At 39.4% G+C, this 25,828-nt stretch overlaps 2 pseudogenes across 1 annotated transcript in view; one reads left to right on the top strand and one right to left on the bottom strand.

Moving 5' to 3' along the window:
- Window positions 1–21,404, top strand: part of LOC148735453 (uncharacterized) — a 46,492-nt pseudogene extending 25,088 nt beyond the window's left edge. Inside the window, exons 15-16 of the transcript XR_015999248.1 lie at window positions 1,530–3,916; window positions 19,639–21,404. The product of XR_015999248.1 is annotated as an uncharacterized LOC148735453 (transcript). The remainder of the gene's footprint in view (window positions 1–1,529; window positions 3,917–19,638) is intronic.
- LOC148735454 (uncharacterized) lies at window positions 10,770–12,721 on the bottom strand (annotated as a pseudogene).
- Window positions 21,405–25,828: the final 4,424 nt, after the last annotated feature.

Below are 25,828 nucleotides of genomic sequence, written 5' to 3'. Positions count from 1 at the left end.
TCCTAATGGTATTTTTCTTGTTTTTGATCCTTTTTTTTTAAATATTTTTACAGATTTATTTAGATGTCCACCGTGTATGTATTTATGCACCTATTACAATAACGTTGCCGTAAATAGCAAACAAAAAAAATCAACAGATAAAAAAACAGAAAAACAAAAAAGGGAGAGCGAAATAGGAACTTCTTAGCAATTGCTCTCAAAATTAACAGAAAGGTTCTTTGAAACCTGTCGATAGTATCAGTTGTCAATTTAGAAATTTCCTGCGATTCCAATAAATTATGTTGGTGTTATACGTAACAGAAGTGTCCAAAATCGCTGTGTTCAGTCAGAAATATTGACATAGCTCTCACAAAAACATCGTATTAGCCAATTAAGAGTATTCTATTTCTTCTGAAAAAGTCATTCTTAAGATATTTGTATTGTTTCAGAGGATGAATTTTTCCCGGCCGATACACACTAGAAAACTTCAAAATTTGGATATGTCGAGAACAAATGATTTTTCAGTAGGACAAAATTAAGAAACTTCTTCAGCTACCTAACTGCCCAAAGCAGCCAAAGTAGAAGGACCTTACGTGTAGAGAAGAGAGCCCACTCCCTCTTCCATTTAGTGTACGCTGTTCAGAGAAATATCTTTTTCATTTCATTGAAGAATAAGAAACATCCTTGCGCCTCCTACTTAGATACAATCTCGGTAAAATTAGAACGTACGTTTAGATGTCATCAAAAACGCCCCTTTCCATTCCGTGAACACGTAAGAGAGATGTACACCTTATTTAATTGATAAACACTTAAAACACGCGGATATTTTACGAGTTGCAAGGTGTGGTTGGGAAGGCAACAACAACAATGGAGAAAACTCACTCGGTAGAGAAAACTTGGCAGCGGAAATGGAGACTCGTTACAAACTTTTCCCGTGACTAAACCACAAGGTGTTAGATGCGCTTAACATTCGTTGTTCTAAAAGGCGAGTCTAAAAAAACCGCAAAAATTAACTATATCCATCGTTCATTGACGCCATTTTGTTTCTTCTCCTGTATTTTTGCCCTGTTTTACAGTGGAATGCCGTGGCCTATTTTTGGCGTCTTGATGCCCAGTATGAAAAATTGGTGTAATAGTAGAGTAATACAGCAATTTAGAAGAAGAAGAAGAAGAAAACTTTATTTAAAGAGAGTAAAACACATTGATTACTGGTCACCCAGTAGTTTTCATAATGGCCCTCCTACAATTAAAAGTAATAAAACGTATCGATTAATTAACTCTCAGAATAATCTACCAACTAAATTTATATAATGAACAACTAAAAAAACGATATTAATTAACTACTATTAAAACTAGAAGGTTTCACAAATTACTGCCACGAAAGTAAACGCGGAGAGTTGATGAGCTCGCAATGTCTCGGCTTGGCCAACAAGAAAGCGATTTCAGATACCTCAATTTTAAAAAAGCATTTGGTATTATGATAAAAGAGTTAAAATGCACTGTAACTGTAAGTTCGTTTGGTTAACGTGTACTTTTTGTCATACTTTTAGAGTCGTCAATTGTTAAGAAGTGCCAAGAGCAGCTCAAGTCTTATTATGACACCTTCAGTAAAGTTAAAACGGTACCGTGGGACGACAGCAGGTCTGTTGATATTGAGAAGATCTACACACCTTTGTATTGGGTCCGAGATCAAAGGACGCCCAGCAGAGTCAGGCAAGAGAAACTTGGGGACTACACCAACATGTTCGAGGGAAATAAACATCATCGCAAACCAACACGAATGCTTGTTTATGGTCGGCCAGGAATTGGCAAGAGTACGTTTTGTAAAAAGGCTGCGTACGACTGGTCGAAAGCCTTTAAAAAAATCCTAACGAACTTCCACATTTTGCTTTTGATTAAGTTGCGAGATGTATGTGACAAGGAAGACATCCGTGATGTATTGCGTGCGTCGAAACTTCTGGCCAAAGATTGCCCGATCTCACTTGAAAGTCTCTATGACTACATAATTAAGAATCAAGATAAAGTGGTTCTGATTTTGGATGGTTATGATGAGTACAGCTGTGCAAAAGAACACTCACCAATCCTTGAAATTTGGAAGGGCGAGCTACTGAGGGATTGCCACGTTATTGTCACCACGCGACAAATTAAATGTGACGAGTTAAGAGGTCCCAGTCACGTTCAGTTTGAAATTCACGGTTTCAAAAGCCGGGAACAAATCGAAACCTTTGCGAGAAAGTTTTTGACAGACGGGCAAGATCTTATAGACTTTATGTCCAACCTGCGAGAGAAAGATCTCCTTGACATGGCAGAAATACCTCTCCTCTTACTGATGCTCTGTCTTGTCTGGAATGAGAAACATCATGAAGGACTGCCAACATCACGGGCCGACATTTACAACAGTTTTATTCAAACCATGCTGAATCACAGGACGGCCAAAAGAAGTGCCAAGACAGAACCAGTAGCGGAGACGTCTTTAAATGACCTTAAAACGGACCTCAGTAGCATCGGAAAGTTTGCGTTTGAATCCTTGTTAGAAGAAGTTCTTTTCATTAGATGTAGCAAACTCACAACCGAGATTTCCAGTTCACTTCAAAAATTGCTTGAAGTAGGACTTTTTCAAGTTGTCAACATTGCCAGTCTGGATCCCGAAAAAGGCATCTTCTTCATTCACAAGTCCGTACAGGAGTTCCTTGCTGCTTGGCACATGAAAGAGGAGATGTTGTCAATGAAAGATGAAAGTTCGAGAAGTCTATCCAAAGTTGACTCATTTAAAAAGTGTCTCACGATGTTGGAAGTCCTCAGATTTGCCTGCGAGCTGTCAATAGAAGCTGCTTGCGCAGTTTTCTATCATCTTGTATTTGTTGGAAGAAAGGAATCTTTGTCGGAGTTTGAATTCAGTGAGCCGCTTCAGTCGACTAAAGACCTACCTGAGAATCAACAGCAGTATCTAAAGCTCATTTCACACAGTTATTTTTGTTGCTCGGCCGAGAAACGGCGAGATCTCTTCTCCACGCTTCTCTCTCTCACTGGTGGTATCTTGCTTCTTGATTCAAACCAGCTGAACATTGTTGCAAATGAAGACTTGCTGAAACGTGCCGTGATGCCCCAGTTTATCTTTTTCTCTGACGAAGAAAGGAATTCAGAGAAAAGCCATGGAGACTTGATTACTGTAGCGGAACACATAAACGCTATTGTTTTGAGCTGTTCGGGCGAAATGAAAGTCGCTAAGTGTTTAAAAAAATGGCCACGTCGTCCTTTGAAGGAGTTATTCTTCAAGAAAGAAAGAAAATTTGTCCTTCGTGTTTGTAAAATACGTAAAGAAGATCGTGGCATTTTTCCGACTGAAATGTTACGAGAGCTCATTTCATCAACAGCAGAGTCTACTCAGGGGAAGTGCCTCGGTGATCCGTTGAATGAACATGACAACCAAACAGCTTCGTCTTCGACTGAGAACACTGGTAGCATTACTGATCGGACACCACACAGCCTTTCCTGTGTGAGGGACATTATTGTTAATAACATAGAAAGGCAAGAGATGGAGACGCTTGCCGAGTTATTACCAATTTGCATATCTCTGGGGGAGGTAGGTGTTATGGGTAAACGCTTTGAAACCTATGATGCTCTGTTGACAAAGACCCTGGTGTCTGGTATCATCTTCACCAACAGACTTCATTATTTAGTACTTACTTATATCAATTTGACAACCAAACCTGCCGCAGCCATCGCCAGATCTCTGCACCAGGCTCCTAGCCTGTGCTTGCTCGACTTGTCAGGTAACCCTCTTGGTGATGGGGTAAGTGTTCTCATTCGACATCTCAGCTGTGTTCCTCACCTGGTGTTTCTGTGGCTTTATCATGTTAAAATGACAAAGGGACAAGCGAATGATTTGAGTGCAGCTGTACGTCGGAGAAACATCCACTTTTTATCAAGTTACCACGTAAGTTTTATGATCTTATTTTGGATTTGTAGCCATTGTTCATGTATATTCTGTTCAATTTACTGTGGCTTTGTTTTAAGAATCTTTACACCCTTGGTTCGCGGAACAAGTGATATTTCGTTTACTTTTCTAGAACAAGACTAAAGTTTTTTCTTCTGAAAAGTCACCGTCAGTCGGTTCAAAAAGTTTTTTCAAATGTAATTTCAAATTGCGTTGAATTCTTTTGTGCGACACGTGTAGATACCACGGTGTTCACTTCAATTTTCATTTCGCTGTTTACATCACTGTCGCTTGTTTTTTTTGCTTCTGGGTGTATTCTGGAAAAACTGGCGACTGTGGACCACCTTGCATAAGTTTCTCGGCGTTTTTAAATCCCTTTGGCATTAAGTCCGTCAAAAATAAAATGAGATTCTTTTTCTATTTATACAGAACTGGAATGACTGTTCACGATGAACGTGAAAAGGTTTTTTAAAATTAGTTCGCTTATTTTTTGCGGAATACTCCTTATTCGTCATTTAGTGAAAAGACTATTATATTACTAATGTGGAAAGTTGAGCTGGAATCGGGAGACCAAACCGTGTGTAGAAATTTTATTCCTGCTTGAATTGTCAATTACGGCGGAACTTTACAACTAGGCGTTCATTAAATTTTGAAAGGATGCCAAAATGAAAGAAGAAATCCAAAGCGACGGAAATGTTGTACCTTCCCGGTGATTTTAATGAATTAAAGTAAAAAATTGTAGATTCTGAATTACTGGAAAGGCTTCTAGAAATAAAAAATTACATTCACTCTTTGTCGCTATCATTTATTCTGTCACTGAAATTGGAAACAAGTCAATTAAAAGTAATGACGAAAACCTATTGTAAAGAAGGTTTTTTACGTCTGGAGGAAGTCTGAGGTCTGTTTTCTGATCGTCTTGAACAAAATTGTTTTGGAAATTTACTTTGTAAACGCGGAAACTGGATACACTCCACTCCTAATTTTCATGCCTTTAACTTTGATACAGCTGTGTATTTTATAAGCGCCCAACAAATAAAGAAACAAAGAAGCAAAAACCAAAAAAAAACCAAAAAAAAAAAAAAATACAAAAAAAAACCAAGGTGATTGCATTACCACGGCGTACTCGTGAATGTGAGGACAACAGATTGTTTTTAGATATCAGTGACAAAAAGTGGTTGTTAATTTCTGTCGGAGATTTGTGTGCTATACATGTCTGTAAATTACGGAAATCTGCCAAGTTTTTAAGTTAGAATCATTTGCCTATTTCCTAACTTTCTTTTGTAATTGGTTTTGATTTCCGAAAGAACAATACGAGAAGTTGATAACAATCGCGTCTAAATTACCATAGGTAAAGTATTTGTCTGTGTTATTCAAATTACGGGTTAAAAAATTTAAAACTATGTCGTGCTGTGAAGCTAACGATTCTTTTCGAAGGAAGAAAGCGAGAGTTCGGAGGAAATGTGGAGTGTTTTTTGATGTCTTCAAAAAATTAAATTTTTAACTCCCTAGTTCCTTTTGTAGAGCTCCTCGAAAAAGGACTTGAGAGCTTTGTTGATGGAACGCCTGTTTAAGTACTGAACAGAAAGGTCGGAGTAAATCGGTAGTTTTCTTTTGATTTAATAACTCAAAGGACTATAGTGTTTATTTGGGGTTTGACAGTGCTGACTTCTTTTCGATTGGAAAGTAGGACTGGAAAGTCACCACAAATGTTCTTTCGTCCAGAGCGCCTTTCACGAGGATCGTGCACGAATACGTTTCTATAACCGCAGTTCAGATATATGAATTTCGTATATTCATTGTGTTTGATTTATCATCTTACGGGTTTATGTCAATTAATTTGATGGGCAGCTCCCAGTTAGCTTGTTAGCTCAATTGGTAGAGCGCTGCACTAGTATCGTTGAGGTCAGTGGTTCGAATCCCGTACAGGCCTGAATTTTTTCATGTCTGATTTTCACTAATGCTTAAGGTGGCTCGTACCGGTTTTCATCTTTTTGATGGTTTGTAACTTTGAAAGAATACAAGAGAAAGACTGACCAAGGCCAGTTGAACACTTTTACGGGGTTGAATTATTTAATAATTGGTTATCCAAAAATGGGTGTCATTTTGTCACTAGCAGTTTCCATAGCAACGCTTTCATAGGCGTATTCAGACGCATTTTTTACCTTGTGACTTAAATAATTCGAAAACTAACCCCGGTGACCCCGTAATTTTTTTCAGGGATTGCTTTTGGCACTTGAAAAGGAAAATGCGCAAAGATTTTTGAAAAATTCTGCGGAGCGGAATTTCAGAAAACCTAGAAAAAAGGCAATTTTCACACATCGCAAATTTCCTTCCGTAGAATTTTCAAACTTTTTTTCTGATGATTCCTATCGACGTTATTATCATATTGGAACAATAAAAAGAAGGGTTCACCGGACTTGTTTTCATACAACAGCTTTCGTGAGTTAAGCAATTTCCACGCGCGTTCTCGCGCATTTAAAAATCTGGATTCTATAAGATGAGCATTTGCTCATGATCTGCTAAAGCTACCGCTGACAATTGCGTGTGCTCGCGCGAGCACCTACGATCTGTTGTTTACAGACGTTTACTGCTAAGAAAATCATTAAACAGCCGTCAATGACAGCCTCCCGAGCTCATCTTAAAAATCCTACACATGACTTCTGGCTACATCATATTTTTTTCCTTGAAGTTTAAAAGTCTTCCTCCACTTCAGGTAGATTATTCTTCACTTGAGTTCTTTCTTCGCCGTCGCAAGATTTCATATCGGTTGAATATTTCTTTTAAATGTGAAGTGAAGCAACCTTTACCTCTCCAAAAATCGTCTTCTTTATCTTAGGGAAGGTACGTTTTTTATTGGGGGGGGGGGTGGGCCGGGGTATTTTAGAAATTTTTTGCCAAAAAAGTCGTGGCCCTCCCACTTTCCAGATTGGATTAATGCATGACCCTTCATAAATGCCTGAACAAAAAGGATCTGACCCTCCCCCCACATCCTCCAAGACAAAAACAACCGGAAGTGAAAATAACTGACCAGAAGTGTTGCTCGCATAACCTGTCTGCGCACAAAGCAGTTAATTACGTGGCGTTGCACGGTGAAAACTTGAAAATGGGCAAGGATGTGCGAGGAATATAAAGAGGGAAATGCGCTTGTGGAGAATGCTAGGATTTCATGAGGTCAGATGGAGCAACTTTTGGTTATTGTGGCTGTTTGCCGACTCGCCATTCTAAAAAGGATGCCCGCTTCTCCTCTGACTCTGTTGGTAGCTCATCGGGTGCGGGAACAAGTGAAAGTACAAGTCCAGAGAAGTGGAAAGATGAAGATCTGGGTTGGTTCCCGAACCCAAAGGGCGAATATACTGAGTTCTCAAATAGCATTTTGTGAGAAAGGTGAGCTTTATATTGACTATATAGGCGAATGCCGTGTAAAGAGAGAAGAGGCAAACTATGTAAATTTTGCGAGAAGGATGAAACTACCAGCGCTCCACTTCCAACTCGACGATCATATCCCGACTATGGCAAGCTACCAAACTTCCATTATCTCTCTTGGAGTGCAACTCCCACCGATGGCCGTGAGCCGGATGACTTCCAGCCTCGAGCTCAGATTAAGCGATTGTTTGAGGAATGTGAACTAGTCAGTGGGGACAGTGAGGCTATTAGAAGGTTTTCAGATATATACATTGTCCCCGAAAAGCTTGTAACGGAGTATGTTGAGCACCTTGCCCAGATAAAAATGCGCAAGGAGAAGAAGAAAGAGGAGACTGAAACTGGAGCGAATGGAACGGCTGAACCGGGAGTACAATGACATTGACTGGGTCTCCGATAAGCTGTCGTCGTTGAGGGTGGACGAACTATCCTTGTACTTTTCCCATCACTAGATCACCTTCAACATGAAGAAAGCTGAAAAAGTCGCAATGATAAAAGCGCTCATTAGTAGCTTGCTGTACAATTTAATGGGGCGTCAACAACCTCAGAAGCCCCCACTCAGAAATGTACAGCAATAATTGACCTCGTCGCTTTCCGAGGTGGAAACTGACTCGCAAAGTGATGTAGTAGATCGAGTTGTCGGTTCAAGCCCGAGTAGCTCAAGTAACGAATCGTCACCGGACACTAATTTTATACCAGAGCCCTGCGCGGAAACATTACCGACGTCAATATATGGACGAAAGCGGACACGGGTCGAGAGAGACATTTACGTTAGTTGGGACAAGATAGTTTTTTGACATGATATTTCGACATCTGTTTAAAATGATGTAGATTGATTTAGACTGGTAGCTTTGCTTGTATATATAAGTTTTAGGTTTCTTTACACTTCGCGTGTTTGGTAGCAAATAATTAAAAGTCAACTAACCGACATGGAGTAGTTTTTTCCTCGCCAAAAAAAAAAAAAATATATGACCCTCCCCTGGCTGCGTATCAAACAGGTTTGACCCTCCCCAATTTGTAAAATATTTACTAATGACCCTCCCCTCCGAAGCCCCGGCCCACCCCCCCCCCAATAAAAAACGTACCTTCCCTTAGTTTCTATCTCCTACATTCACAGTTGCCGCTCAACGCATCAAATACAAGAACCTTAGGTAAACTTCTCACTTAAGTAGAAAAAAATCCTGGCGCCGCCATCTTTGTTTTAAATTTTCGTCATTTAATCTCGCGCTTCTTTCGCATATGATATTTCGTTTGCTTTTTTAAAACAAGACAAAAGTTTTTCTCATAAAACTCACCGCCAGTCCGTTAAAAAAATTACCAGTAGACTCAGAAAACTCAACCGAAAAGACTGTTCACGATGAACATCAAAAAGGTTTTTGAAAATTAGCTTATTTTTTGCGGAATACTCCTTATTCGTCATTTAGTTAAGGACTATTATATAATGTGGAAAGTTTAGGTGGAATCGAAAGATCAAAACGTGTATAGAAATTTTAATCCTACTTGAATTGTCAAACACAGCAGAACTGTACAAGTAGACATTTATTAAATTTTGAAAGGATGCCAAAATACGAGAGGAAATCCAAAGCGAAGGAAATTTTGTACCTTTCCGGTTATTTTAATGAATTCAAGTAAAAGATTTTACATTCTGAATCACTGAAAGGGCTTCCTGAAATAAAAACATTTACATTCATTCTTTGTCGCTACCATTTATTCTGTTACTGAACTTGGAAGCCATTCAATTCAAATTTAAGACGAGAACCCATTCTAAAACGGTCGTTTACGTCTGAAGAAGGCTGAAGTCAGTTTTCTGATCGTCTTGAGCAAAATTATTTCGGAGATATGCTGTAGAAAAGTGGAACTAGATACACTCTGCTCTGATAACTTTGAGACAGCTGTTCCTCATAAAAACAACAAAGGCAAAGTAAATGCGTTACAACACTGACCGTACTCGTGAGTCTAAGGACCTGCACAGCTAGGAAAGTTTAAAAAAAGATATGGCCAACGGCTTATTAAAGAAGTAATCGGGGGGGGGGGGACGGCCTTCTCGGCCTATTTTGAGCTTTTCGATTTTTCGGAGAAAAGGGGCGCGATAGAACTTTATGCTATAATTTTCGAAAAAGGTTCATTAAAAGGGTCTTTAAGAAAAAAATAAAGTAGATTACGAAATTTTGCAACAGGTGGAGGATTCTTGATATTTATGGTCAGTGGCTTTAAAAAGAAAACAAAATCTCTTTTTCCCAAATAAAAACAAAGGCAAAAAAACGAAGACAAAACAAAACAAAGATTTATTCGGACAGGCTCTAATATTTTCGATCTGTAAATCTGAGTCAACAAAGTCTAGCTGTCGTCTTCTGAATCTTGAGCCTCTTAAGCATAGGATCGCAGAGTATATGATGGCGAAAGACACTTTAGTTCTTATCCAAGAAATTGCGTTTGAGTAACTTTCTCCCTTCTTATTTGCGATCAGCTCCGCAAGTCTGCTGTGATATGTAACACACTCATTTGCCATTCCATCTGTTACCGTGAAGCTTAGGGGGAGAGAGCGTCCTGTTCGATCTCCACTGCTCTTTCTACATATTGCCTCTTCTCGTTCTCATGCTTGTTGTAGATCTGCTCTGCGGTCAAATCTCTGTAGGAGTCTGCTCTAGGGTGACACACCCGAACTTCAAAGAATGCAGATCTCTGTCTCTCCCAAATGCCTCGAGTATGAATATCCAAACGGGCATCAGGGGCTTTGTTAGCGTCATGATTTTAATGTCTCCGCAGTGACCTTCTGAAGGACCGGCTCTACTTCCACATCATTCCAGGCCATCCTTAGCATCTCTGCTTCCAAGTCGCGGAGTTCATTATGGCGATGGACGATGAACATACTATTGCGTGATCCACGCTAAATTGAACGCCGCATGAGCAGATCTTGGGCGTCTCCGTTATTTCCCAGTTATACTGTGACTTGATTGAATCTCTAAATTCCTTCTTATTCAACAATTTTATTTATAATCACAATTTAACTTCTAGATTAAGACTACGTGCAATATAGCGAAGCTAATCGAGGCAGGTTATTCAGATTGTAATTCAGCTCTTTGAGGGGAATCACAATCACCCAATTTGATAATCCCTTCTCTGCAGCTAACTCAGCAGCTCGCTTAGCTTTTTCGGCAAGGAGTTCTTGACCTGCTCCAGCCTTTCACTTAGACAGTCGCCTTTTTGTCTTCGTGGTTCGTGTGTTTTGTGTGTTCCGGCCTGTGCTAATAATGATATTAATAATAATGATAATAATGATGATAATTTTTTGATAATAATAATTTCTTAATTAATAGCAGTAAAATTAATACCTATTTACGTGATAGTTAAGTATATTAGAAGAAAACAAGATAGAAGAAAACAAGATAATGGCTCAGCTTTCAAAAAATGTGACAAAAATACTAGGCTAAAAGAACTGCTTTATAAAAAGTCTAAAAATATCGTATTAGGTATAAAATAAAGTCGACTTCAAAAACTGCTAGAATACTTCTTGGCTCAATAGTCCTGGCTTTGGCTAGAGTTTTTCAGAAATAACTTCTCAATGCCTTAGGAAAAATTAGCATGTCCTTTTTTAATATCCAAGTCAATGTCCGACAACTCCAAGTGAACTCTCCTAGAAACTCACGAGCTTCTTAAGAAAAGTAATGCTGATCTCAGCAACGCAAAGGACACCCTTGGCTTGATCCATGATATGGTAGTCGCATAGCTTTCGCCTTTCTTTGTAGCAACTAGCTCAGGAAGTCTACCATGGTATCTTTCACATTCCCCCGCCGTTCCACCTGTCGTGCTAAAATCTAATGGCGTGAATGTAGCTTGCTCTAGTTCTAACACACGGTTAGCGTATTGGCGCTTCTTCTCTGTTTCGCGCTGCGTGAACATGTGGTCTGGATCTATATCTCTAAAGGAGTCTGCATTTGGGTGGCACACTCTCACAATAAAAGAGGCCGACCTGTCTCTCCCAGAATCCACTAGCAACTATATCCAGTCGTGTATCAGGGGCGGTATTGGCTCCTCTATTGAACTCTTCTCCTGTGATGTCTTACAAAACTGGTTGGATTTCAACACCTTTGCACACCATGCGTAGCAGTTCCTCCTCCAAATCCCTTAGTTCATCATGGTGTTGTATGATGAATCCGTCCCGTTTGCATATCATAGCATGATCCACATTGAAGATGTCCCCGCAAACAGAGACAGAGGGCGTATCAGGAACTTCCCAGTCGTACTTGAATTTCACAGCCTCTTGAAACTCACTTTTCTTTAAATCAAAATTCGTATCTTTAATTGGCAAAACAGTAAGCCAACTGGAAGCACCTTTCTGAGTGGCAGAATCCACAGCTCTCACAGTTTTTCCAGAAATCGAGCTTTTCACCTCATCAAGTTTTTCTTTCAGATACTGATTCTTCATTTGGCGCATCTCCCGTCGCACAGCGTGTATTTCATTTTCGTCTGGTGGCTCATGCGCCTGAGATTCTATTTTTTGAGCCAATGAACCAGAGATATTAGCTGATGCTGCATACTCTGTGACTGCAGCTTGACTCGGATTTATTAGGCCCATGCCTTCTATTCTCACTGGCAGCGCCAGCAGCTCGCGTTCAGCTTGTGTACATTTGTGACCTGTAATGGACGGTATCAGGGCATCAGCTATTACACACTCCAGAGGTGCGAGTAGATCTTCTATGTCAGGCAGAGTTCTCAGAAAGTACGTCTAGCGGTGTTTTAATCCTAAAGTGAACGTTGCGTAGCAAGCCTGGGGCTGCGACAGGGCAAACGCAGCCAATTTTGCCACTTGCCTCACCCAATCCTCGACTTTATTGTTGACATACTGCTCAAGATAGGACCTGGAGCCCAGCGCTGCACCTAGGTGCTTCCGTCCTTCTGTAGTAATGTTAACTGCTGTTTCTTCAAAGATGCTCCTAGCGGTCTCCTCCGTATCAGCTTTCGTAACAAGCCAGCACTTTACAGCATTGGATAGTATCCAAAGTTCGGTCCGGCCATTGTCAGCTCATCTCACCACACTCTGATGTTCTGTAGCGATCACACCCTGTCGCATCATCTGCAAACCAACATTGTTTGGCTTGACTAACTGCCTGTAAACGAGAGATGAGCGGGCTGTCGACTGAGGGCATAAATACTTATTGCTGAGGGATCGCCTTGTGTAGTACCCTCTGAGGAAATGAGCTCTTTACCACCCATTGCAAAAAGTCGTGCTGGTGCTCGGTAGGTATTGATTGCAAATGTAGCCAGCGCTGGAAAAAGAACCCTGATGTTTTGAAGGGCGGCGGCTCGATTTGGTGTGTTGAAGGCATTTGACGCATCCACTAGCAGAACTGCACCGGTTTCCTTTTGCTGAAATAAGCTGTTCATTACGTGCACTGCTACCTCGCTCCCAGATTTGTGTCCAGCGCAGACCTGAAGCGAGCCACTCGACTCTAGTATATCTTGTTTTGTCACCTTTGTCACGCACTTTCCAATAATTCTTCTGATTACGCCCACTCCTTTTGGTCGGGCTTCACCGTTACCGTTGTCCAGTGGGAGGCGACTCGCTAAAATTGGCTCGATAGTCGGGGAATCAATGTATTCTGTGCACAATCGGTGGGTCAGAGTTGCAAGAGTGTCGCGCAAATTTGAGCCAGACCTCTTGAATGACTTGCTAGCAACGATCCTTTGAAAGCTATTCGCGTCTACATCCGAGGGACCTCCAGTGCCTTAGTTCTTAATGCTGCTTCTCTAATCATTGTGCCGTTGATCTCATTATAAGCTGACTCGTGCACCTCCTCAACTGGATCAAAAAGGAGTGATCCTAGCTTTGCTAGTTGGACCGTTTTGGTCCTTGTCATCCAGTTGCTTCATGACGTCTTCAGTTAGGGGTAATACACCTCCACAGCCATCGTCAGTTATCTATCGTAAGGTCGAGTTTATTTGGCCTTCATGGCGAGTTTCGCAAACATTTTTGCTTTATACGGAGGATCTCTTTTCTGATAGGATCTTACCAGGCGATTCTGGATCGTTCGCCCTTCTCGTAACACCTCAGCTATTTTACCATCTCTCCACAGTGTTAACCTCTTCGCTAAGTATTCTTGATGATCCCTTGCCTTTGACTTTTGACTTCGTTTTTTCAGCCCTGGCGCCAGGAGAACAGAGGCCACTTTTAAAGCTACATGTTGACTGTCCGCCCTATTGTTCCAGTCATTTATGTGCTTTGTAAGTTGATTAGTAAATTATCTGCCAATTTTCCCGTACGGAAACCAAGAGAGATGTTTTTGCGCCAAGAGGTTATCTCATTATACGCTTTGATGATTTCTGAAGATTCGACTGTTATCACTTTTTCATCCGATTGACCAAACAATCGATTGCGGCGTACCCACAATTGAGAATCCCGGCAAGGACCCTGACACCTCGGCGAGTGGGGTTCTCATCAATCGTTTCGTCACACTCTATGTCTAGTTGTACCCCGGAGACTTGAGGTGGAGATGTATGCAAATTCAAGCTTGATTCGGAGGAAAATTAGCATTTTGGCTTTCTTGCTTTTCAGTATTTTGACAATAATAATGATAATAATTATGATGTTAAATATAATAATATTAATTATAATTGTGATGATAATAATAGCTTTAAAAGCATTTATATTTACACGATAAAGTAACATTGAAACATGTTAAAGTCGGCTGATCTACACGAAACTATCCCATCACCAATCATTTGTCATAACTTGTACGTTATCACGATGGTATGACACTGTATTTCTCCATGAAGTTTCCTTCGGTCGCTCCAAAGAAGACGAGAAATGGACATTTTCGATATTTCAGCAGATTTCTGCGCATTCTGAAGTAAAAACAACAACAACAACAACAAAACCAGGAAAACCTCAATTGAACGTTAGTAAAAACTGAGAATCTGAGAGCATAAATCGCAACTTGTCAGCAGTAGTACTCCATGTAAAATCCAGTTGCAAAAAAAAAGCAGCGGATTCGGGCAGTTGTCATTACCTAGTGACAGGAATTGAGGTATTTCGAATCATCTGAAAGCTGTGAGAAAACTGTTAGAAAATTTGCACAAGATGTGATGAGGAGAGACTTAACACCGCCACAGTACAATCGAGTCAGTCAATGTTTCCTTCTATGTCTTGATAAAGAAAATGTTATGACAAAGTGCGAAATAAAGATTGAATGAAATCATAATGTCGTAACTCCACCTTTCAAACTACTCATTATCCACACGCAAATCGCAACTCGTCACTTGAACGAAACTCCCCATGATTAATATGTAATCTGGATTGCCTCAGGTCCTTCAGGAAAAAAAAAACAGCGATTTCATCACGATTATTTTCCATAATTTTCTCCCGGATATCTCTTACAAGCTTAAGAAAGATGAATGTAACGCAATTTCCCGGTGACTTACTCGAGAAGAAATCAAAAGTCTTTAATTTCCCCCCTGAAGAAGAAAAAGGAGATCGTTCGGACCAATAACGTTAGTCTGTGGAGATTATCAAGCTAATAACTGAGAAGATTGTGCCTTGATGAAAACTTTCTTTTTTATTCTTGAGTTCTTTAAAAATAACTCGCCGAAAAAAAAAGGAAAGAGTTTTGTTGAAGGAATGCCTACTTTAGTGTTGTCGTTGTTCTTTCGTCTCAAAGCGCTTCACAAAAGCTTTTGCCTTTTTCCAGTCTAACACAATAAGTTTCTCCTCGTATTGTTTAGGATTGGAAAAGAAATAGGGACTATAAGCAAAGCACGACGGCAACGGCACCGAGATCGAGGAAAAAACAGAAAAGCTAATGAGCAGAACAATAGCTCGGCACGTGAATTTTATAACAGTACATTTCGTAGTCATCCTCTACAAAAAAAACAGTGTTAAATCACCAGAATTTGCATGGTCTGAGTAAGCAAACCCCTCGATGACAAATTCCTGAAGTTACCATTTGGAACTTAACACCGACACCGTAAGGAAAGACAGTAAACGCATATTTCGCAATATTTTAACTTAAATATAAATTCATTTTTTAATCGACGTCTTTCTCGGTGTTGCTGTCTTGACTGCTGAAGGACAATAATGGCCGAGGACTGTCTTGAAAAATAGTAGAGAAAAAGAAGTACTCTCTAGGCTGGCCAGATACATCTAGAACACGAGGAAAAGTTACACTTAACAATTTCAATTTTCCCTATTATACTGGTTATTATCCTTAAAAACTACTTTTGTAGTTTCCTTATTTTGAAAATGAGTGCCATGCAGAACTGAAAGGACTGTTCAGTATAAATATCAGACGTTCCATTCAGTTTGCTTATTTCTTGAGAATGCTCCTTATTCGTCAGTCAGTAAAAGACTACCCCGTAATGTGGAAATTTGAGCTGAATACAATTTCTTAAGGATACCAAAATGATCGAGGGAATCCAAAGCATAGCAAATAATGCGGCTTTCCGATGATTTAATGAGTTCAAGGAAAATATTTTACATTCTGAATTACTGACAAGGGTTCCAGACATTAAAGCATTTTATTGTCACCAATCTCTATCGCTACCATTTAATCGGCTAAACTTGGAAGCAAGTCATTTTTGAGTAAGTTTTTGGACAAAAAAACTATATCTTATTGTATAGATCGGTGTATTTTGGTATAGTGTAATCTGATCAGCGTGATTTGGTATATCTCTAAGGAATCTGATAGGCGCATCTTTTTTAGTGGTGTATCTCAAAGCAATGTGATTGGCGCAATTTTTTGGTTTATCACAAACCAATCAGATGGTAGTATTTTTCGATGTCGCACCAATCAGAGCGTTCTTGCTAATTTGTGGTTTGACAGGTCTTCAAATTTCAGCGAATCAACGCGTGACTCGGAGAGAGCGGTTCGCGAATTGTGGAAACGTAGTAGTCGTGTTGGGAAAGCGGCGGAGTTAAGATCAGTGTACGACTATGGTAATTCTTCGTTGCAATGGAGACTGAGTGGAACATGAGAAAAATTTTGAATTAAATATTGCTTGATATGTTGATTTGAGCAACTTCAGAATACTTGGCCGCTATTGACTGTTATGAATGGATTTCTCCCGCGGTCCCGATGTGGCAAAATAATATTAAAAGAGAGAGGATATTTAAACAGGTGGTGCCGCATTGAAGCTTTCCTGAAGTCGAAGAATGATAAAATGATATGGCCGTTAAACTAGTGCATCCGCAGTCCCGTTCTCACGAAGTCGAAGAATGATATTACGAGAGCGCCGTTAAACGAGTGCTTCCGTAATTCCGCGCTTTTGAAGTCGAAGAATACTGATTAAAGAAATGTGAGGTTTACCAAATGTTGACGCAGTCGGTCCGTACTGAGAAAAACTGCGCCTTCTGTCTTGAGTACCGCCCCTGGCCGTAGGCCTCGGGCGGTAACCAAGACCTCGGACACAGTTTTTCCCAGTACAGACCTCCGGCTGGTCAATAACATATATTTAAGTTCGCTCGAAAGATAAGTTTAAACTGTAACAAGCTTGGTTATCAGCCCAGCATTTTCAGCCTAACACTCGATGCCAAAACTCATCCTCGTTCCCAGGCTATGTCCATCACGTTGCTTTACGCTAATTAAAAACTGCTACGTAACGCCTATTGTGCATTTTTCTCCATAGGAAAAAACAAACGGAATTACTGACTTTGGCCCTTTACGGCCAGAATAATAATTACGGTTTTGTCTCTGACGTAGAGGCGGCAGTAAGCATTATTATAACCTACGAGCAGGTCGTTGTTTGGTCTCGTCACGTAACGTTGGAGAGAGAGGGATGCATGACGAGTTTAAATTAGGGCTGTGGAGGGGACTGCGGGAAGCGTCGTGTCAATGCAGTTTATTTTTGCCAACAATTATTCAGACACCAGCATCAGTTACTTCGTGTCCCATTTCAACCCGCATATCTGAAAAAAATAACTCCTGCAGGCGTAGCATGCCTGTGTTTTAGCTAATATGGGAACTCATTTTAAATAAGTTTGGTTACCTTTAAGGAAGGCTGAAGTCTGTTTATGGGTGTCTCGCGCAGTATTATTTTCTGTATTTACAGTGGAAACGCGGAAACTGGCTACACTACATTCCTGATTTCATGCCTTTAACTTTGATATGTCTGTTCCTTTATAATAAGGGCCAGAAAAAAAGGAAAAAATAAATTTTAAATCAAATTTAATGCGTCACCACACCGTGCACGTAAATGTGAGGACGGCCAATTGTTTTTAGATATTTATGACAGAAAGTAAAATCTCTTTTTCCCAAATAAAAACAAAGGCAAAAAAACGAAGACAAAACAAAACAAAGATTTATTCGGACAGGCTCTAATATTTTCGATCTGTAAATCTGAGTCAACAAAGTCTAGCTGTCGTCTTCTGAATCTTGAGCCTCTTAAGCATAGGATCGCAGAGTATATGATGGCGAAAGACACTTTAGTTCTTATCCAAGAAATTGCGTTTGAGTAACTTTCTCCCTTCTTATTTGCGATCAGCTCCGCAAGTCTGCTGTGATATGTAACACACTCATTTGCCATTCCATCTGTTACCGTGAAGCTTAGGGGGAGAGAGCGTCCTGTTCGATCTCCACTGCTCTTTCTACATATTGCCTCTTCTCGTTCTCATGCTTGTTGTAGATCTGCTCTGCGGTCAAATCTCTGTAGGAGTCTGCTCTAGGGTGACACACCCGAACTTCAAAGAATGCAGATCTCTGTCTCTCCCAAATGCCTCGAGTATGAATATCCAAACGGGCATCAGGGGCTTTGTTAGCGTCATGATTTTAATGTCTCCGCAGTGACCTTCTGAAGGACCGGCTCTACTTCCACATCATTCCAGGCCATCCTTAGCATCTCTGCTTCCAAGTCGTTTATGGGTGTCTCGCGCAGTATTATTAGAAAGTATTATTAGACAGAAAGTAAAAGTCAGTGTTTGGAAGAGATCAAGGAGCTACTATCTACTCGTGTCTAGAAATTGTGGAAATCTGCCGCTGGTTTTCAAGTTTTTTTTATTTGTTTATTGAGCCTATTATTTTTTCTGCGGAAAGTGGTCTCGATTTCCGTGAGAGAAACAGTAAATGAGGGAGGAAACAATTACTTGTACTTACCACGAGCAGGATATCTATCTTTACGGCAAGTTTCGATACTGTTTGGTTGTTTCACTTTCTTTACCGCTTTTATATGAACTGTTAAACAGTCATACTGTGAAGCCGCTGAAGCTTCTTTCTGGTGGGGAAATAGTAAAATTTAAAGGAAATGTGGGTTTGTTGTTTCTTAGTGACCTGAGAAAAACTCTTGATACCCGAGTACTCCCTCAAAAAGGGCTCCTCGAAAAGTGTTTGGAAGTTTTGTGGAAGGAAGGTCAGCATAAATCTGATGTTTTCCTTTGATTGGTTAACTCCGGGGTTTAGTGTTCAGTTTAGGTTTCTGAAGGGGCCGTAGATATTTTTCACGTCAAAAAGCCCTTTTACACAGATACTCCTTTTCCCCCACCTAATTTGAACTTTCTACAGGGACATTGTCGATTAAAAAAAAGAAATGAAGAGGGGTTTACTGGAATAGTAGTAGAGATTGAATGCCACAGGTGTAAGACAGCTTTTGGTTCAAATTTCATCAGTAAAGATTCTCTGATGTAAATGATGTGGGATTTCTTTAATCAAACTATTTTAATCCGACTCTATCCAGTCAACTTCTTATGAGTCAGTGTCTTAACATTTTTTCTAAGAACTTACTAAGCAGACTGCCGAGCTGACGAGCCGCTGAGCTACAAATTAAAAACGTTGCATTACACAGAACGCGCACAAATATGTCCTCTTTTGCAGTTCTCTTATTTTAAAAACGGGTGTTAGCTGGAACGAGCCACTAAGTAAAGTCAGTAAATATTCAGAACCATTATAGAGGAGACCTCAGCAGTTCCTCGTTAGTACATGACATTCTGAACCTTTGCCTTAAAAGTTACCTTGTACTCTCTTCCTGGGCCCGTGAGATATGTGTACCAACACGACACTAGGAAAAGCGGTCACTTAGTTATTTTTTTCGTTCATGTCAGATGTAATGTATATTTCTTGAACACTTTTGCTTATTTCTTTCTAATCAGTATAGGCGTTACCATGCATGTAAATCGGAGGATAATTAAATTTTGTTAAGCCTTGTGATGTTATCTAACAACTAACTTTCCTCACTCAAACGTTGTTTTAGAATGACTCGTTCAAAAATGGTCTTTGCCAAATGTTTCTACCAATAAATCGTAATAGGGTTAAACAAGTTTGAGTTCTGGTGAATGATGTGTGACAAGATGATGCTGAGTGTTGGTTTGTGATTTATGACAGGATAAGAAAGGGAATGTCAAACCTGAAGAGGAATGGCCAGGAGATGGATTCTGGAGAGCAGAACGGAAGTACTGGCTGGGATCAGAAGAAGAGCCAGATTCTGGGTCAGCTACTGACTCAGATGACGAGTAGGAGCCCGGGTCATGACTGGAAACATACACGTAACTGACCAAGACTGGCTCGGTGGACCACCTGAAAATAAGGAAACTTACCATTGGCCAAAACTGTCTGGCTAGAGAGGTTCATTCATCAAAAGCATATCCACCGAACTCTACCGTCAGAGAAGACAATTGATTAATGGTTCTACGAGTTTGATCGGTGTAAAGTTACGTTTAGACATCTTAGTTTTGGATAACTAGTTGTTGTTGTTGTTGTTTTTATATTAGATTTAAGGTTTATCATGAAATAAGTGACGAAAACACACTGGCTTGAAATCAGAGGATTTTGATTTATTTTGATTCTGGCTACTGTTGGATGCCCGTCAGTGTTTGTTGTAAAATTGTTTTACAGCTGGACAAAACGCGGTCCTTGTTGAGTTTTGAGCTCTAAAGTTTGCATGTGGTTGAGTTAGAAAGATTCCTTTTATGATTTTGTATTCTGTGATCGGGTATGTAATGAAAGTTTGATCCTTTTCCTTATTGGCTGCGTCCAGATATCTTCAATTTCGTCTGAAACAGACAAGAGATCTTCACAGCAGTCATTCGGTGTTAGTATCTAAAAAGCCAAGAAAATGTGAAGATGTTTAAGACTTAGAATGAGCCTCAATCCTTAATGTATACATGACATTCAACTTACTTTTAACGAATTTAGTACGTAAGTAATAAACGTAGACCGCTGGTTTTCTGACAGGAAACTGCTTGTAAATATTATATGGTGGGTGCTGATGTGAAGTAAGAAACGCGTTTGAGTTTCAGTCATGATTGCTTTAAATGATTCCGTGCAATTAACTTGAGTGAAAGAATGGAGACTGTTGAACAAATATTTCCACAACTCTGAAATGTAAGAAAATTTGTCGACTACTTCCAATTCATGTAGTAATGAGAGGTGAAGAGCCCATTTTTTTCTCAGTATCGTTTTGGCTGCACGTTCAAAACTGCTGAGTGAATATCATTTGAGTATTGAAGGTAAAGCACTATTTAATGTTTCTTATTTAAGGAACTAGGATCATTCTCTTTCAAGCAGATATAGGAATATACAAGGAAGAATATTAACCTTATTTAGTAATTAAATGTACATTTACCAGGTATATTGAGTTATCAAGGCATAAAAAGTGCTTTTGTACATGTTGTACTAAGCTTCTTACAAAGTCTGTACCAAATCAGACACAGTTGAAACTCAGGTAGCTCTATGGTTTTAAGAGAGGCCACTACACCATGTGGCGTGGATGGTGTTCTTGACTTCCCAATAATGTTCTATTGTTGTTATTCTTCTGCGAAGGAAGACAGTGCAGTTTTGGTTTCATTAGTGACTATTGTGGAACATCTGTGTTGTTCCTTTGATTTAGTAAAGTTTGATTTTATCTCGCCACCTCAGGTAAGGAGGACTAATCGGTGCGAGTTGTCACGAATTATGGATGATTTGAATTCAGAATTTATTTTGTTGTTTGTATTTCTACTTTAGCTTTAGTTTGTGCAGGTAACATGTGATACATTTTATTTCGTTGTTATTAAAACTTTTACCACTGATTGAAAACTGATAGGTTCGAACATATTTACTTAATGTAATATCATAGGAAACAATTCCAATAAAGTAGCCTTTTATACTAACTGGACGACTTGATGTTGTAGTTGTAGCCTGCAGTAGTGAATGTTTTTACGAGTGAGCAGAAACAGTCATAAGAACTTGGTCAAGTTTTGAATACAGTGGATATAATTTCTAACTTAATTTAACGCCCTGGTAGACTTTTGAGTCAACTGGTTTTGTGCACTTGCTTCAACGTGTAATTTTAGTCAGACTTCTCAAGACTTGTCTGATTTTACATCATCGCTCAACTGTTGCAGTCAAACGGCCTGTTCCGAGCATTGCGTTACATTTGAAACCTTTCTACTACTTATTCGGTTCTGTATTGTTTTGCAGATCGCACGTTATCATACCTCTGTGAAAGATCTTAGTGTTTTAACCCCTGTGGGACCTTTTTAACGGTGCTGGTATAAAAGTCAAAGCCTTGTAACGTTAAAGCAGAAGGGCAGACAACCAGCATTGTATTAATTTTGTCGTGCTTTTGTTTTGTTTTGTTATTCGTTTGTATATTTGTGCTAGAAACACTCCTTGTGTAGTTAACACTCTATTTGTCTTCTGTGAACTTAAAACAACTTACCGTGTACTACCCTGGGGTCCAGCTCTGCTCTGACGGAAAGTGTTTATCACCAGCTTAGAAAGTTGACACTTACCAGGCTGACAATCTTTAGCCATCGTTATTATTTCTCACTTAACCAGCGAATCATGTTTAGCAACGTAAGATCCCGCATATTAAGTATGTACCTTCGGGATGTTGACTCTTTTCAAAATGACTTTCTGCCTTAGGTTTCTTACATTTCCTGTTTAGTTCTGATAAATTAATGAATTCAAGTAAAAGACTGCGTTCTGAATTATTGAAAACGGCTTCCATTCATTTAAACATTATACATTCACTCTTTCATTCACTCGCAACCACTCATTCTGTTGAAGCTGGAAGAAAGTTAATTTTAAGTAACGATGAGAACCCCCTTTTAAAGAAGCTGGTTTACGTAGCTCAAGTCTGCTTTGTGATCGTCCCGAGCGAAATTATTTCATTAGGTTACAATGGAAACACAGAAACTGGATAAACTCCGTTCTCCTTTTTTTTCCTTTAACTTTGATACAGCTGTTCCTTCATAAGCGCCAGAAAAAGATCAAAATGAATGCGTTACACCACCGTACTGATAAATGTGAGGACGCCAGCTTGTTTTCTGACATCTATGACAGAAAGTTGATGTCAGTTTTTGTATGAGATCTGTTTGCCATAAACGTCTAAATAAGTGTCTGTATAAAATTATATTCAGGACCTTAGTTAGTTCAAGTTATTCTATTTACGACTTTTAAGAGTTTGAAGCCATGTCATACTGTGAAACTAGGGCTCTTTTTCGATGGAGAAAAGAGAAAATTTCGGAGAAAACGTGGGGTGGTTTTAGTTACCTTAATAACACTTGTAATACCTGAGTATTTTCTTCCAAAAATGCTCCCCGAAAAGGTCACTTTTAAAAGGAACGTGTGTAAACTGTTGGAAAAATAAACGTCAAACTAATTTTCTTTGAATTGATGAATTCAAAACTCCTCAGTGACCGCTTTTCAGATCCTAAAATAGAGCTTTAAAACCACTGTAAAAGTTCTTTCGTCCCAAGGCACTTCAAGTTCATACAGTTTTTCCGTTTCACCTGCTCAACTGGGAAAGTTTCTCTTGGAAACTTTTTAAAAAGATGTGGCCAAGGGCTTATTAAAAAAATTAGTTGAGAGGGACACAAGAAAGAATGCCGAGAGATACAGGTCGAAGTCAGTTTGAAATTCGGAATTTTCCGGTTAAATGGTATGCGATTTCCTCCATCAAACTGTTTTTTATCACTAACTATCCAGACAGCTTCATTTTAGGCAGCGTGTTAAAAGAAATGGTAATGGTCGTGGTTTACAGATCAAGTTCGTTGGACCTGAACAGTACGCCGAGACGCTATCTCTATAAACTCATGACAGCTGAGTTGACGAAGGGTTGAAATAATAATACATTGTATCATCATTCTTGTTCTTGAAACACTAACAAATATGTTAAACTTTTTTTGTTTCCTTTTTTTGAAAAAAAGTGGTGACTCCAGAGGAGTCACCAGCTGAATAATGTAATAATAATAATAATAGTAATAATAGTAATAATGATATTAATTAAAATAGGCCTTTATTCACCATGAACCAAAAATATTTACAAAGATTATCAAAAATGCTTAAAACTCAAAAAATTGCATTAACACGTCTGATAAAAATCCAAGAAAAGCTGATGGGTACACGATTCGTTGAATAATGATGATAACAATAATAGTAATAATGATGACTTTGAAAGAAACAAGTTAAAAGAAAGCAATATCTCGCATTCCTAAATAAAAAGAAAAACAAACAAAAAGACAAAACAACAACAAACATATGAAACATATGTATGAACTGCGGTTATGAGACGTATATGTGAACGATCCTTCGCAGTAAAGCACTATTTGAGCAATAGTGAAAATCAGACCTGAAAAAAAAAAAATTTCAGGCCTGTACGGGATTCGAACCACTGACCTCTGCGATACTAGTGCAGCGCTCTACCAATTGAGCTAACAAGCCAACTGGGAGCAGGTCATCAAATTAATTCGACATAAACCCGTAGATGATAAATCAAACAACAACAAACATATGAAACATATGTATGAACTGCGGTTATGAGACGTATATGTGAACGATCCTTCGCAGTAAAGCACTATTTGAGCAATAGTGAAAATCAGACCTGAAAAAAATTTCAGGCCTGTACGGGATTCGAACCACTGACCTCTGCGATACTAGTGCAGCGCTCTACCAATTGAGCTTTTTTCAGGTCTGATTTTCACTATTGCTCAAATAGTGCTTTACTGCGAAGGATCATTCTCATATACGTCTCATAACCGCAGTTCACACATATGTTTCATATGTTTGTTGTTGTTTGATTTATCATCCACGGGTTTATATCGAATTAATTTGATGGCCTGCTCCCAGTTGGCTTGTTAGCTCAATTGGTAGAGCGCTGCACTAGTATCGCAGAGGTCAGTGGTTCGAATCCCGTACAGGCCTGAAATTTTTTTTTTTTTTTCAGGTCTGATTTTCACTATTGCTCAAATAGTGCTTTACTGCGATGGATCATTCTCATATACGTCTCATAACCGCAGTTCACACATATGTTTCATATGTTTGTTGTTGTTTGATTTATCATCCACGGGTTTATATCGAATTAATTTGATGGCCTGCTCCCAGTTGGCTTGTTAGCTCAATTGGTAGAGCGCTGCACTAGTATCGCAGAGGTCAGTGGTTCGAATCCCGTACAGGCCTGAAATTTTTTTTTTTTCAGGTCTGATTTTCACTATTGCTCAAATAGTGCTTTACTGCGATGGATCATTCTCATATACATATTTTGTTTTTGTTATGAACTCTGAAACTTTTTGACCATAAAGTGAGAACTGAATAACTTTAACTATATTAAAACAATGAATAAACTTAGAGGAAGAAGAAAATAAAATGTTCTTGTCCAAAATGAATGAGTTATTCTTGAGTCTGAAGCCCGCCGCTGATGAGTGATTAGGGACCTTAAGCAGTCAGGACGGCAACGCCAAGGAAGACTTCGATTAAAAAATGAATTTCTACTCTTAGTTAGAATTTCAAACATGGCTGCTCTAGCTTGCTGTCTCATATGGCGCCACAGGTGAACTTCAGCATGACGTATAAAAGTAGCGTTGAGTTCCAAATGAAAATTAAAATATTTTTCCCTCGCGGTTTCGGTTCGCAGACGACGCAAATTTTGACGATTTCACTTTGTTGTTTTGCATAGGACGGCTAAGAAGTGTACAAAGTTTCAAAACGCACGTGGTGAGCTATTGTTCTGCCAATTAGATCTCTTGTTTTTCCACGTCCTCGTTGCCGTCGCCGTCGTGGTTGCTTAAGGTCCCTATTGGGAAGAGTGAGGGAAAACAGCCATAATGAGATATGAAAACTCGAATCAAAACTTGATCTGTCGTACATATGTATTCAGGCCAAAGAGGAATTGTTTCTTTAAAGGAAAAGACTTGAACTATTATCAGGAAACGTCCGCGTCGAGTTTAACGTAAGAGTGGCGCTCTTGTTCTTCGTGATCTTAGTCTGGATGACTGCCGAACTCTCTAACCTGATGCAAGATAAAGATCATGTTCGCAAGAAAGCATGCGCAGTAAAGTCTAAATCTCCAGCTCAACTGTCCGCATACTCGCCGCATACCGTAAACTCAGGTGTAAGAAAATTGAAGCTGTGAAAAAAGACGCGTCCGTCTGCTATTAAGCAACAATAAAGGAAATAGTGCTAGTCTCTGGAAAACCCTGAATGAATAATATAAACCTCTCGTAATAGCAAATCTGGTAGCCCACCCGCGTGTATCTCATTTGACGAAGGTTTGTAGAACTGACAAACCTCAACCAATTGCGAATGTCCTTAA

The sequence above is a fragment of the Stylophora pistillata genome, chromosome 3 (assembly GCF_964205215.1).
Source record: "Stylophora pistillata chromosome 3, jaStyPist1.2, whole genome shotgun sequence".
Lineage (NCBI taxonomy): Eukaryota > Metazoa > Cnidaria > Anthozoa > Scleractinia > Pocilloporidae > Stylophora > Stylophora pistillata.
The sequence above is the reverse complement of the archived record's forward strand: the minus strand, read 5'-3'. Positions and strand labels throughout refer to the sequence as shown.